Source organism: Myxocyprinus asiaticus, chromosome 4 (genome assembly GCF_019703515.2).
Source record: "Myxocyprinus asiaticus isolate MX2 ecotype Aquarium Trade chromosome 4, UBuf_Myxa_2, whole genome shotgun sequence".
NCBI classification, from domain to species: Eukaryota; Metazoa; Chordata; class Actinopteri; order Cypriniformes; family Catostomidae; genus Myxocyprinus; species Myxocyprinus asiaticus.
Window position 1 is genome coordinate 40,971,980 of NC_059347.1, and position 15,508 is coordinate 40,987,487.

The 15,508-nt window shown below is 42.9% G+C and overlaps 1 pseudogene; it reads left to right on the plus strand.

Moving 5' to 3' along the window:
- Window positions 1-15,508, plus strand: part of LOC127439939 (probable voltage-dependent N-type calcium channel subunit alpha-1B) — a 194,125-nt pseudogene that overhangs the window by 156,378 nt on the left and 22,239 nt on the right.

Sequence of the window (15,508 nt, forward strand, 5' to 3'; positions counted from 1 at the left end):
TACGTGAGTAACCTAAAGTTTCAGTTAGCACCCAATTCCTTATTGTCAAAAGTAAAATTTTCATCATGTTTTCACACATTCTCACGTGTTTTGTCTGGATACATATGTTTCCTTTGAAGGCTAGCTACAGCATGTTAGCATGTGTTTGATCTGGCACTTACTGACCCTTTGTTTGTTTTGACTTGTGTAGAGGGACAAAGGGAAAAGATATCAACACCATCAAGTCCCTGAGGGTGTTGCGAGTCTTGCGGCCTTTGAAGACCATTAAACGTCTACCAAAACTGAAGGTGCATACCATTTTAAGTACGTTAAAGCAATCATTACCCAGGATGCTGAACTCCAGCTGTTTTCCTTATAGTAAGAGCTCCCTGATGAAAAATAAATAAAAATCAGCTAAAACTAGCAGAAGGTTGGTTTGCTGGTCTTAGCTGGTTTAGCTGGTCTCACAGTTTGGCCAAGTTAGTTTTTCTCTAGTCTCCCAGCCTGGCCAAGATGGTGTTTAACTGATATCACAGCCTTGCAAAGGTGGCATTTAGCTGGCCTTGTGTTTAGCTGGTTCAGCTGGTTGGCCACTAGTCTCCCAGCCTGACCAGTTGTCAAGTGCTTAAAAACCCTTTAAAACCTTCAAAACAGACCAGCCTGACAAACTTGGCAAGGCTGCGAGACCAACTAACAACTTTAGGCTGGTTTAAAAAACATTTTCAGCAAGGCTATTGCTTCATAAACACCTGTGAGCACTGCAGTTGCAGATAACTGGAAATTATTTATTCTCAGTTGTGACAGATTAAGCCAGTGCCACACTAGCAGACTCAAATCAACGCAATTTGGCCAAGAGAGTCACACATGCAGACTGTTTTGGTGAGCCTTGATCTTTCTCTCTTCAGAACTGTGTATTTATCCCCTCGAGGCATGCCATAGAATGCAAATGTACATATGCAGCTTTTAGTGAGTAAAGAAATTACGTTGTTGTGCCTCCACTGGTTTCATTAGTAATTTTAGTGTAGGAGGAAAAAATGCTTTGTGACAGAATCACTATGGATTACAATCAGGGTTTGTGATGAAATGCAGCTGAGTGCAATGTAAATGTTCAGATCAGCTTTTTGTCAGTTCTTCAGTAAAAAAAAAAAAATCTCATTGGTCACTTGAAGAGAGCACAAAAGGCGGCCCCGGTGACAATAATTTTTTCTGTCATGTTGGATCCCGTTGCTGTAACCATTTACTCAACAGGGATTCCCGACAGTCAGGTGATTAACGACCTCCCGCTGGCAGACGCTAATGCGTGCTTTGTCTCCCTCTGCCTGGCCAGTGATTGTTTATGAAGCTCACTCCTGAAAATCACTGGAAAAACTGGCTAGTGTGGCGCTGGCTTTAAATGTGTAAATTTGCATCTGTTGACATTCAAAATCTGTTGTATGGTCTGTAAAACGTCCTCATTCAGTTTATAAATGTAGTTGGTTGTTAATGAACCAGATTTCATGCCAAAATGTTGTGTATGTGTGTGCATGCTCTCTCTTAGGCTGTGTTCGACTGTGTGGTGAACTCCTTGAAGAACGTGTTAAACATCCTCATTGTCTACATCCTGTTCATGTTCATCTTCGCTGTTATTGCTGTGCAGCTCTTCAAGGGCAAGTTTTTCTACTGCACAGATGAGTCCAAGGGCCTGGAGAAAGACTGCAGGTAGATTAGGATTAAAACAGGGGCACTGAGTATAGGGGGCTGCTTTCTCACACCTGCAGCACCCCCTGCAGGCTTGCAACGGTACTGTCTAAATCTGTGCTGAATTTCGGGAAGAAAATGTCATCGATTTATGACATTGTAAGCTTAGACACATGGAGAAGCACTGTGCAGGGTTCCCATGGTAATGGAAAACCTGTAAATATCTGGCAGTTTATAAAATGTGTTTTTCAGGCCTTAAAAAAATCAAAGAAATGAACGAAATTGTAAAAGTCATGGAAATTTCTTTAGTGAATCTAAATTTTTCTGGTTTTGCTCAGCTCTTAAATATTTTATCAACCAGATATTGCTCTTGCCTTGAGTAAACCATGCCATAGTGATGCCCGATTTGAGAGCCAATCACTCTTTTGGGTCAGTTCTTTTCAGTGAATCAGTCAAAGCGGTTCACAAATCGGTCGAAAAGATTCCTTAGCGAACCGGTCTGAATCAAAATGATTTTAAAAAATCCTTATCCAGTAATCACACATGGCTAGTAAAGTCATGGAAATACATTGGGAACCCTACTCGGTTTGCTGATTGTAACAGGTTCAATCAAAGTAATGTTCTATAAAATTAACATGTTTTTTTTATAAAAAAAATTTTTTTACTATATGAATATGCTCTGTCTTTTGTTTATCAGTGGGCTGTTCTTAGATTATGAAAAGGACGGGGTGGCAGCCCAGCCCAGGGACTGGAGGAAATATGACTTCCACTATGACAATGTGTTGTGGGCGTTTCTCACACTCTTTACTGTTTCTACTGGAGAGGGCTGGCCCACGTAAGTCACAAACTCACTCATACACATTTATAAACTATCTTTCCCTGGTTAAAGAAGTCCCATGTACAAATAACAGGCTTTTGACAGTTGGGTATATTTTGTTTTATACTGTTTACTATCCAGTATGTTTTTGTACGGATTTAAACCCTATAAAAGCTTCTGTCCATTTGAAACACTTCCCTTGTGTCCTCTGACCCCTCAGTGGCCTTGTATTCCTTCACTTTAAAGGCTGTAATCAGTTTGAAGTGGAGCCCTTTGAGACTCAGTGATATCACAAGACCATAGCTCTCAGCAGGCCGACTGAGCAGACTTTCATGAATCTGTTTTGTGGCTGCCCAAACTCATGGATCTGCTGTGCAAGACATTGTAACTGTCTGTTACAGTATTTATTTTTATGAGTAGTTCACAAGCTTTTGGTGGTCAGATTTCTTCTAGATGTGTAATGTATCTCCATGTCCCCTCTGCTCTTTCAAATTGTAATACAATTATTTTCAATGTAGTAAATTTGTCAAATGTAGTCATTTTAATTTTAGTATGATATGTAAAAATGTTAGACGTAATGGTGGAATGTTGTCTATACACAGGGTTTTAAAGCACTCTGTGGATGCCACATTTGAGGACCAGGGTCCCAGTCCGGGCTACCGCATTGAGATGTCAATCTTCTACGTGGTCTACTTTGTGGTCTTTCCCTTCTTCTTTGTCAACATTTTCGTGGCCTTGATAATCATCACATTCCAGGAACAGGGTGATAAGGCCTTGTCAGAGTGCAGTCTGGAGAAAAATGAGGTAAGACTAAATAGTGTACAGAGATTTTCACATAACAAACCCACAGTTTGTAACCAACTCATTTAAATTAGGTAATTGGACCAGAGAATATAAGTGGTGCTAGGAGGCAAGGACTGTGTTTTTGGAAGTCCGAGCATCTGTGTTTTCTCTTTGTCCAAGATCCCTCCAATACCACTCCATTTCGAACGTAACACATGTTAATGGGGTTTTGTTGCTGTTTCAATAAAGCAGAAATCTTTTTTCCTAATGTTGTTTATCTATTCTTTTATTAAAAGTAATAATTCACCCAAAAATGAGAATTTTGTCATTATTATGTTGGCTTGACAAAGACCAAAAATATCAAGGGTAATGCTTTTAAAAGTGCTGTAAGTGATTTTTTTTTTTTTTTATGGAATGGAATCTGTCTGTCTATCTATCTATCTATCTGTCCGTCCGTCTAAAATATTTCAAATTATTTTGAACTTTTCAGACAAGGCTTTGTCAAGCAAATATAAAAGTTTGTCTCTACAAACTTTATCTAAATAGTTTACTTATGTTGTTCCAACCCCGGATGATTTTCTTCCTTCCGTAGAACAGAAAAGGAGAATTTGGGCAGTATGTTAGCCTCAGTCTCTATTCACTTTTATTGCATCTTTTCTCTGTACAATATAAATTAATAGTGACTGAGTCTGCTATTCTGCCTAACATCTCCTTTTATGTTCCATGGAAGAAAGAAAGGCATAGGGGTTTGGAACAACATAAGGGTGAGTAAAAGATGACAGAATCTTCATTTTTGGGTGAACTATCCCTTTAATATATCTTGTGCCCAAGCATTCATGACAAAAACATATTGAAAGAACTTTACATTGGATTGGGAATTTGCTGCAAATTTTTACTAAGGAGCGAATATAGATTTTCACTCACCAGTGAGCGGGAAATAGACAACCTGTTATGAAGTTGGAGCAGGTAGGGGAAATTACTATTTTTCCACTCAACTCACATACTCTGAACCCCAGGCTAATGGATGCTGTTTCAAGATGCAATATAAATATCTACAAACTGGCTTATGTATTCCCTTAAATACAGGTGTATTTTTTAAAAAGAGCTAAAAAAATTAATAAAACAAAATATTCCAAGAGTAAGAGTTTCACAGATAAACATTCATCTTCCTCTTACACACAAACAAACACTGAAGGTGATTTTAAGTGCTCAGTGATGTGAGATGGTACCTACAGTGAAGCCAGCCATGGCAACAGCTGCAGATGTCTAGGTAGGGGATTGTGACAGAACCAGATTAATGCATGTGCCTGCGGTGGACCACACACACACACACTCACACACACACAGAGAGAGACAGAAGCAGTTATACATTCAAACACTGAAGCACAGTGAGTAAACACACACACACACACACACACACACACACACACACACACACACACACACAGACACCCATTCCCATGGAAGAGCAGTCAGCAAGATGTTCCTGCCCCATTTCCTCTGAGACCCTTTTAGACGGGCCCAGTCATTTGCTAAGCCTGTGCTGTTTGCCTCTCCATATGCCAGCCTAACATGACTCACCGTTTGTGGCAGGAACTCAGACCCCAAGATAATTAATTTATCATCATCATCGACACAGCCAGAAAATATCAGTTGCATCTAAAATGTATTTGCTTTTTCCTCTGCAGGTTAGACAGGGTTTTCCATAGAGGCCACTATTCTTTGTATGGCAAAGCTGGCTTTATGATTATTAGAGTGAAAATGTGATTCTAAAAATCCTCTTTCCAAAAGCTAGAGGTTGACATTGATGTTTATCTGGGTCTGTTTTGTGAATTAATTCCACATTTGCTGGTTTTCCTCTCAGAGAGCCTGCATCGACTTTGCTATCAACGCCAAGCCTCTGACCCGTTATATGCCGCAGAACCAGCAGTCCTTTCAGTACCGTTTGTGGAAGTTTGTTGTCTCTCCACCGTTTGAGTACTCCATCATGATCATGATCGCTCTCAACACTGTGGTGCTCATGATGAAGGTAAATCAGCCATCTTGTTCTTTCAGTTGTCATTTTTGTTCTTTCTTTGTGAGTTTCTTAGGAGTTTCCAAAACATTCCTAAGAAATGTTTTACTATTAACTACTATTTTCTAACTTCAGTTAAGAATGAAAAAAGTTAAGAATATTTTTGTATTCTTTGAAAAAGACAAATGTAAAAATTGTATACAATGTTTATAGCTACAGTAGATATATTCTTAAGAAACTTGTAATTTATTATAAGAACTTTATTTTTACTTGCAGTTCTACAAGGCACCTGACTTCTATGAGGCGATGCTGAAGTATCTCAACGTTGTCTTCACTGCTCTATTTTCAATGGAGTGTGTTCTCAAAATTATTGCTTTCGGCCCCTTGGCAAGTATCTCCACTCATACCTTTAAAGGGATGGTACACCCAAAAAATGAAAATTCTGTGATCATTTATTTACCCTCATGTGGTTCCAAACCAGTATAACCAGGGTTTGAAATTAACACCCACCAGCCCGCCAAATGCGGGTAAAACGCCCACTCCATCACTTTTACCAGCCACTTTGGCGGATGACATTTTCAGGGTTTTTCCTGCATTGAAATTTCTATGAAATTCGGGTGACTTGGAGCCGTGCTCCCAGAGCAAATTTAATGGTATTCATGCCTCTCATAATTTACACGTGCATCTGTGTGGGGCGAATGCAGCGTACATCAGCATGCTCCAGAGATAGAGCCAGAGCTCTGGTACAGCACAGAGCCAAAACTTGCGTGATTCAGTCAGGCTTCACTCAGTATCGCGGCGGCCGGCAGAGCACACAAAACTTATGTGACCCATTTGAATTCTGCTCAGATCATTCTAGTATATGGAGAAAGTCAAACCTCTCAAACATTATCAACAGCACTGACGAGGTAGACAAAGAGGAGACAAATACACAATTAGTTTTTAAAATACACATCATCATTCTTATTAAAAGTTTTATTATTATTATTATTATTATTATTATTATTTTTTTTTTCTTTTTTTTTTACAGCAATAACACTAACTGGTAACTTGTACAGACTCATCTTAAATCTATTAGGGCTAAACTAATACAATACATTTTTATTACAACTGTGAAAATTGTAGCTACAGGTTCTAAATTTGTTTAGGCTATTAGTATTTTTATAACAAATACTATAGTTTTTTTTTTTTTTTTTAGAAAAGACTATGAAGACTACATTAACCTAACCATAGTATTGTGGAGACATCCATGGTCTTACCTGTGTTAATAGCCTTATCATTATAAATGCTACTGTTAAACAATATAGAACAATGGTAAATTTAATGAAGGGGTAAAAACTTACATGAATTATGGACAAATTATTGACCTGATCTATCCCACTCCTGTTCTAACTGGTCAAGTTTGCATTCAGATATCCTAAATGTGACTTAAATCATTACACCTGTGTCCTGCTAAACTATCATTCTTGTTCAAATCAAATGTCCAAACAAATGCATGCAGTTACAGTCTCCACTTTATCATTTTTTGCGAGGTGGGGGATTTTGGCTAGTGAAAATGCTGAGAAGCTAGTGACCTTGGAAACTACCGGCCACAGTGGCTGGTGAGCCAAAAAGTTAATTTCAAACCCTGTGTATAACTGTGAAACACAAAATGGGATGTTAGGCATTATGTTAGTCTCTGTCATAATTCACTGTTATTGCATATTTTTTTCATTACAATGAAAGTGAATGGTGACTGAAGTTAACGTTCTGCTAACATCTCCTGTTGTGTTCCACAGAAGAATTAAAGTCATGCAGGTTTGGAACAACATGAGGGTTAATGGTGACAGAAATGTCATTTTCAGAGGGACTATCCCTTTAACAACATAATCCACAATGGCCTATATGATCAAAAAGTGCCACCTGCAAGCCATGTAAATGCATAGTGAATCTCTCTAATTCTTTTCCTCTCAGAATTACCTGAAAGATGCCTGGAATGTGTTTGATTTTGTGACTGTGCTGGGAAGCATCACTGACATCTTAGTCACTGAAATTAACGTAAGTGATCAGCAGCGATCTCTGTTTTTCTCTATCTGAAGAGAGTATCAGACCCAGATGGACTGTGTCTGATACCCTCAGCAGGCAGACAGCAGAAATGGGCTGGAAAGAGAAGAAAAAGAAAAAGCTGGACGCAGAGCAACAAAAAGAAAACAACACAGGTGTCTCGAGATGCGTTGACATGTTTTCTAAAATATGCGGCTACGTGAGATACTGAAAAAAACAGCTTTAGTTGCTGCAATGGCCAAAGATATCCATCTTTACATGCTGTAGTTGCAAAAACACGTTCTTGTGGACGGCCCCTTTATACTGTCTGTTTTGATTTCCATGTCACTGTCAAAAGCTGCTAGTGATGTAATTGTGTTTGCACTGTAACTATATTTGTGTGTGATGGCTGTTATTGTTCTCCTGTGTTCCTTCTCTCGGTCTAACTTTCTCATTAAATGTCTTCACTCAAATCTTGGCTGGCTCCTGCCACGATTTATCATCTTCATGTTTAGACTACGGTGAGTTACTCTCTCATTTTTGAACTTATGTCTGTTCCACCCTCCTGAATTTACTTCCAATCGTAGGCTTATGTCCTACCCTTATTAGAAACTATATAGTGTCATTTTCACAGTGACCCCATGTTTATCATGTTAGTAGGTATGTAGTATCTAGCTGAATAGGTCTGGTTTGAAGTCCTAATAAAAGTGCTAGTTAAAAACCTTTCTTCACTGCTACTGTCAATAGTTGCAGGACAGGCAGCTTACCGTGATTTTGCTATTTGGACATATTCCTGGATCAACATCCCTATCAGCCAATTAGATTTGGGGTTCATAGGTTGGGGTTAAGGAAAAGGGCAATGCATGTTTGGATATCATTGTAAAAGCTGCTGATCCAGGAACAATAGCAACATCATTGTCACCTAAATATTTGAAAACTATTTTTCATGCTACTCACAAAGAATCCAATGCCAATTAATCAACCAAAATTAATCCAAAATCGACCCATCCTCTGAATAATAAAAAAAAAACAAACATTACTGATTATTGCAGTCCGATATTTTGGATTCATTGTGAAGGGTTTCAAAGGGTTTCATCTTGTTTCATAGAGATCCTTTAAAATATTGTCATGAATGTTTCCTTTTGTGCCTAAAATTCAGTCTTGATGTGATCAAGAGAGGCTGGGTGTTGAATTGAACAGTAGAGTGCTAAATGGTGTAAATGGGTGAAAATTCAAGCTGAAAGTGTTTGTTTTCCCACAGGACCGTTTGCTGAACCTGAGCTTCCTGAGGCTCTTCAGAGCAGCCAGACTCATCAAGCTCCTCCGACAGGGATACACCATCCGCATCCTACTCTGGACCTTTGTCCAGTCTTTTAAGGTAGCTCTCCTCTGTTTTGACTGCTTTGACCTGCATTGCATTGAACTGTTCGCTGGAAAGAAGATTTGATTTCTTCATTTGTTGTTTCCAGGCCCTGCCTTATGTTTGCCTTCTAATTGCCATGCTGTTTTTCATCTACGCTATCATTGGAATGCAGGTACTGTACTTACAGTACATTAAATAATGTAACTTCAGTGTGTCAACTGATAATTGTGCTTACCAGTAAAATGTAATTGCAATACACTGAAATTTATCATTGGCAAATGAAAGTATATAAATGTTATTCTCTTAAATGGTTCTATTTTAAAACATATATGTACTGTATTTACTGGTAATATTATGATTGCAGGTGTTTGGGAACATTGAACTGAATGAAGACACTGCCATCAATCATCACAACAACTTTCGCACTTTCCTCCAAGCGCTTATGCTGCTGTTCAGGTCTGCACACACCTTATGTATTCCATCCATCCATCCATCCATCCAGTTTCTGATAGCTGCAAAATAACCTTTAGTGATCTCAAATTACAGTCCTCAAAGTTGTCTGTATTATCTATGGTACTTTGTATTACTCTGTGTTTTTATTTCTCTCTGCAATGCTCCTTTCGCTCTGGTCTCCACATTTGGCCAGTTTGAATTTTAAAGTGCCACCTGGAGATCCGCCACATAGCCAGAAATAAAAACATTTCCTAATAAAATTCAGAAATAAATTTCCATCTTCCCCTGTGGAGCGGGACGTGGTCGTGTGTCTGTCACTGGGGAGAGAGGAAGAGGTAAGGGCCATCACCTGGTGATTAATGATGCGTAACATCTGTTTCTCGTTACAGTGACGACAGAGATGGGCTTGAAAAGGCCGCTGAGAACACCAGTGAGACAGAGAGAGTCCCAGTCACACAGACCTGCTAAATCGTGAAGCAAAATGCTGCAAAGCTGTTAACCTAAATTATTTACGAGTTTATGTTGCTTCTTATGACTAAAGCTAGAGTAGATACCTTGTTGTGAAGCTGAAGAGTAAATGCACTGCTGTGAAGCTGAAAAGCCAAAGACTGTTTGTTAGATTGGGAAACCATTAAAGCTTGATTTACCTGGACTGCCACCCCGCTTCCCACTTCCTTATTGTTGATACTTCTACACTGGTGCCGAAACCCTGGAATAAGGAAGAAGACTGGTCGCAATGGTCCCCTCAACGCTGGACAAAGTCATCCATGCCCTGGCCAGCATCCAGGAGTCCCACCACCATGCCCTCCTCACGCAAGGACGACGCATCCAGGAGCTCCTCCAAGCCCAAGCTGAGGATCGGCAGGCCTTGCGGAGCTGGTTAGCTCCAGGAGGTTCCTCCACCGCGGCCCCGGAAGCAGTGATGAAGCCACAGCTGTTGCTCCCAAAGATGGGCCCCCAGGACGAGCCGGAGGCATACCTGTGTTTCTTTGAGCAGTCGGCCACTGCCTCCAGCTGGCCGCAAGCCCAATGGGCCCGCCACCTGCTGCCGCTGCTTTCCGGGGAGGCCCAGCTCACGGCGCAGCAACTTCCAGCTGAGGACTGCCTGGACTACGTCAAGCTAAAGACCGCTGTCCTGCAACGGGTTGGCCGGAGCCCCGAACAACACCGTCAGCGATTCCGCTCCCTCACCTTAAGCGAAGCCGGCTGCCCATTCGTGTTTTCCCAACAGCTTTGCTATGACTGCCATGGTTGGGTGCTGGCCAAGGAAGGGCGCGGCGTGGAGGATCTTATTGACCTGATGGTGCTAGAGCAGCTAACTGTTTGCCTGCCCCGAGGAACAGCGGAATGGGTCCAGTGCCATCGCCCCACGTCAGTGGGTGACGCCGTCCAGCTGGCCGAAGCCCACATGGTGGCCTACCCGGAAGCCGGCGAGCCGCAGTCCAATTCTCTCTCTCTCTCTATCTCACTCCCTCTTGCCCCTCCCTCTCGCCCTATACCCGCTCCCCAGAAACGGGGAGTGGTTCCACCCAAACCGCCGCCCTGCCTTCACGGGCTGCACTATGCACCAGCCCTCTCCCCTACCCCTCTCTGTTGTACTTCCCAGGTTGATGTGTCCGCCGCCACGAGTGCAGCCGGGAAGCCTGGGCCGGTCTGTCAGGGTTGCGGGAGCCGGGTCGCGTCCAAGACCGGCATCCAGTGATGGAGGTGGAGACGTGCCACAGTCTGCCCCCGGTCGAGTGGGGATGTACAGGATACCGGTAAAAATTAAGGGCCGTGCATACCAGCGATGGCTGGGGAGGTAGAGCCGGGGCTGTCCGCATCTGCTCAGCGTCAAAATGACGCAGGGGGGAATCCGCCGACATTCCTGCCCTTAGGGAATTCCTGGAGGGGGACTTCCCTCTAGAGCAGTCATGTGATGAAACCCTTAGGCATGCCTTTGACCAAGTGAGAGTAATCGATGGCCAGCAGCTCCAGCCTGACATCGCCCTCACATATCTGTATTTTTCAGTTATTAGGGACCAGTTGTATCGAGTGACACAGGACACTCAAACCCATGAAAATACAACCCAGTTATTAGTCCCGAGGAGCCGTCGGGAAACACTTTTACAGGCGGCTCCCCACAATCCTATGGCGGGTCACTTAGGGCAAGAAAGAACACTACACCGTTTAATGGCCCATTTTTATTGGCCGGGCATTCACGGGGATGTACACAGATGGTGTGCGGCATGCCATGAATGTCAGCTGGTGAATCCAACGGCCACCCCAAGAGCGCTATTGCGTCCATTACCGTTAATCGAAGTCCCCTTCGAAATAATTGGGACCTTGTCGGGCCATTTAGAACAGTCAGCACGCGGGTATTGGTTTGTATTAGTCCTTGTGGATTATGCAACGCGATATCCAGAAGCAGTACATTTACGCAACATCTCAGCACGCAGTGTTGCGGAGGCACTTTTCAAAATTGTCTCCCGGGTGGGGATTCCGAAAGAAATCCTCACCGACCAAGGCACAATGTTTATGTCACGAACACTATGCAAACTTTATGAATTGCTGTGGATTAAATCGATTCGCACCAGCATTTATCACCCGCAAACTGACAGGCTGGTGGAACAATTTAATTGCACCCTAAAAAACATGATTTGTATGTTCATACACGAGGACGCTAGAAATTGGGACAATTGGCTGGACCCCCTATTATTTGCAGTCAGGGAGATCTCGCAAGCCTCCCCGGGGTTTTCCCCCTTCGAGCTCCTGTATGGACGCCGGCCCCATGGGGTGCTTGACGTCATACGGGAGGCGTGAGAGGAAGGACCTTCCCAGAGCAAAAATGTAATTCAGTACATCCTTGATCTTCGAGCAAAGCTACACATTCTGGGTTGGTTGTCACAACATAATTTGCTCCAAGCTCAAGAGACACAAAGCCGGCTGTATAATAGGGGTGCCCAGCTATGGGAATTTGCACCGGGAGACAAAGTACATGTATTACTCCCCACATCAAGCTCGAAATTACTCGGCAAGTGGCAAGGACCCTTTGACGTTACACGGCGAGTCGGGGATCTCGATTATGAAGTTAAACGAATGGATAGAGGCGGGGCACGTAACATTTACCACCTCAACCTCCTTAAATTGTGGAGAGAGGCGGTCCTCTTTGTCCATGATGATGGTAGTTCTGGAGAGGGCGGAGCTCGGGCCAGAGGTGAAGTTCAAAGCCGATCCATTCACCCCGGTCCCTTGTGGAGACCATCTCTCACCGTCCCAGCTCACGGAGGTGACCAGGTTGCAAAAAGAATTTGCGGACGTGTTCTCTCCTCTCCCCAGTCGGACTAACCTCATACAACACCATATCGAGACCCCACCGGGAGTGGTAGTGCGTAGTTGCCCATACTGCGTACCCGAACACAAGAAAAAGGAGATTCGGGGCAATGCTCGAGATGGGGGTAATAGAAAAAATCACAGAGCGATTGGGCGAGCCCAGTTGTTCTTGTACCTAAGAGTGACAGATCAGTCCGGTTCTGTGTTGATTACCAGAAAGTCAACGCGGCGTCTAAATTTGACACGTACCCAATGCCCCAAATTGATGAACTGCTCGATTGGTTGGGTGCGGCTCAATTTTATTCGACACTGGATTTAACTAAGAGATATTGGCAGATCCCCTTAACTCCATTATCCCAAGAAAAAATGGCCTTTTCCACACCGTTCGGATTACACTAATTCGTCACTCTTCCGTTCGGTTTGTTCGGGGCTCCCGCCACGTTCCAGCGCCTCATGGATAAGATCCTCTGGCCACACGCTGCATATGCCGCTGCCTACTTAGATGATATCATTATATACAGTAATGATTGGCAGAGGCATATGCAGCATCTGAGAGCTGTCCTGAGGTCGCTGAGGCGGGCAGAGCTCATGGCAAACCCGAAAAAGTGCGAAATTGGGAGGGTGGAAGTACAGTATCTGGGCTTCCACTTGAGTCATGGGCAGGTACATCCCCAAATTGATAAGACCGCAGCGATAGCGGCCTGCCCACGTCCAAAGTCCAAAAAGGAGGTGAGACAGTTTATGGCTATTACAGAAGGTTTGTTCCTAATTTTTCTGATGTCACCAGCCCCTTGACTGATCTCACTAAAAAGGGGGCACCAGATCCGGTTCAGTGGACGGAGGTGTGCCAACAGGCTTTCACGAGAGTGAAATCTGCACTCTGTGGCCGGCCGCTTTTATGTGCTCCTAACTTCTCTCTCCCCTTTATTTAACAGACAGATGCGTCAGAGAGGGGGTTGGGGGCCGTGCTCTCGCAGGAGGTGGAGGGTGTGGAGCGCCCCGTGCTGTACATTAGTCATAAGCTCTCTTTGAGAGAGACTAAGTGCAGCACCATCGAGAAAGAGTGTCTTGCCATCAAGTGGGCGGTCCTAACCCTTCGCTACTACCTGCTGGGGCGGGCCTTCATCCTCCACTCGGATCACGCCCTGCTTCAGTGGCTCCACCGCATGAAGGACACCAATGCGCGGATCACTCGTTGGTACTTGGCACTTCAGCCCTTCAAATTTAATGTGGTCCAAAGGCCGGGGCCACAGATGGTTGTGGCTGATTTCCTCTCCGGGGGGGGGGGGAGTTGGCAGGTCAGACATTGCCTGGGCCTGAGTCGGGCGGTGGGGGTATTTAGAGCGGGACGTGGTCATGTGTCTGTCACTGGGGAGAGAGGAAGCGGTAAGGGCCATCACCTGGTGATTAATGATGCGTAACACCTGTTTCTTGTTACAGTGATGACAGAGATGGGCTTGAAAAGGCAACTGAGAACACCAGTGAGACAGAGAGAGTCCCAGTCACACAGACCTGCTAGATCGTGAAGCAAAACGCTGCAAAAAGCTGTTAACCTAAATTATTTAGGAGTTTATGTTGACTCTTGTGACTAAAGCTAGAGTAGATACCTTGTTGTGAAGCTGAAGAGTAAATGCACTGCAGTGAATCTGAATAGCCAAAGACTGTTTGTTAGACTGGGAAACCATTAAAGCTTGATTTACCTGGACTGTCACCCCACTTCCCGCTTCCTTATTGTAGTTACTTCTACATCCCCCTATGTTCATTACCTTGAGGCTTCCTCTGATCTGGGAGTCAGCAAATCAGTTTAATAGTGTTATAAATGAAATCTGACACATCAGCGCTTTTCCATCAACAACTCCAGTCTCCATTATGTTCTCTAATGATCATTCTCAATTTTAATACAAGATCAATTGTTTGTCTCCGGCAGGAGTGCCACTGGTGAGGCCTGGCATGAGATCATGCTGTCCTGTCTGAGCAAGCGCACCTGTGATGAGCGCTCAGGCACCCACGGAAAGGAGTGCGGCAGCAACTTTGCCTACTTCTACTTTGTCTCCTTCATTTTCCTCTGCTCATTCCTGGTCAGTGCTTAGAGTTGTACTTCCCAACACAGGCTCATTACTGGCCCTGTCCCAAATGGCACCTTCAGCCCTCGTAGTCTTCCTCTGAATCTACACTTTGCCAGTTAGGTAATAGTCATCATCTGACATAAAATGACAAATGAGACCCTCTACTGTCTTGTGGACTTCACGGATGCTCATGAGCAAAGTCCATATCAAGTGTGCCATTTGGGACAGGCCTATTGTAGCATGTCATTACTTCTCTGCCCTACATCCACCCCCAATACAGTCCTACTGCCACAAAGCTGCTTTATTGTTTATCCAAAAATAGGGTTGTCTGTTTAAAGCAATTATTGTGTTAATTCATAATGTAAACAATAACGTGTTAAAACAGTTAAAGGAATATTACAGGTTCAAAACAATTTAAGCTCAGTCGACACAATTTGTGGCATAATATTGATTACCACAAAAATGTATTTTGATGTGCTCCTTCTCTTCTTAAAAAAAAAAAATAATAAAAAAATAAAAATAAAAAAAGCAAAAATCTGGGTTCCAGTGAGGCACTTACAATGTAAGTGAAATGGGGCCAATTTTTTAACATTAATATACTCAGTCTTTCAAAAGTGTCACCACAAGACATAAACAGTATCTGTGTAAACATGATTTTAGAGTGATAAAATCGCTTACTAACCTTTTTTGTGTTAAGTTATAACCAATTTTACAACTTCATTGTCATGACAATGTACTGTCAACAAACTAAACCTAAAGTGACTGTAAAAAATTATGATTTAAACAATTTTACAGCTCAAACAATTCATGAATTTTAATAGAAGAATTTATGTAATTGTTTTTATAAAATTATAAGCATCACATTTCTGCCACTAAACCCTCCAAAAATTGGCCCCATTCACTTCCATTGTAAGTGCCTCACTGTAACCTTGATTTTTGCTTTTTGTAAAGACAAGGAGGGACAATACGAAATAATTTTTTGAGCTTGTCAACAATATGCCTCAAATGCTGTCGACTGAGCT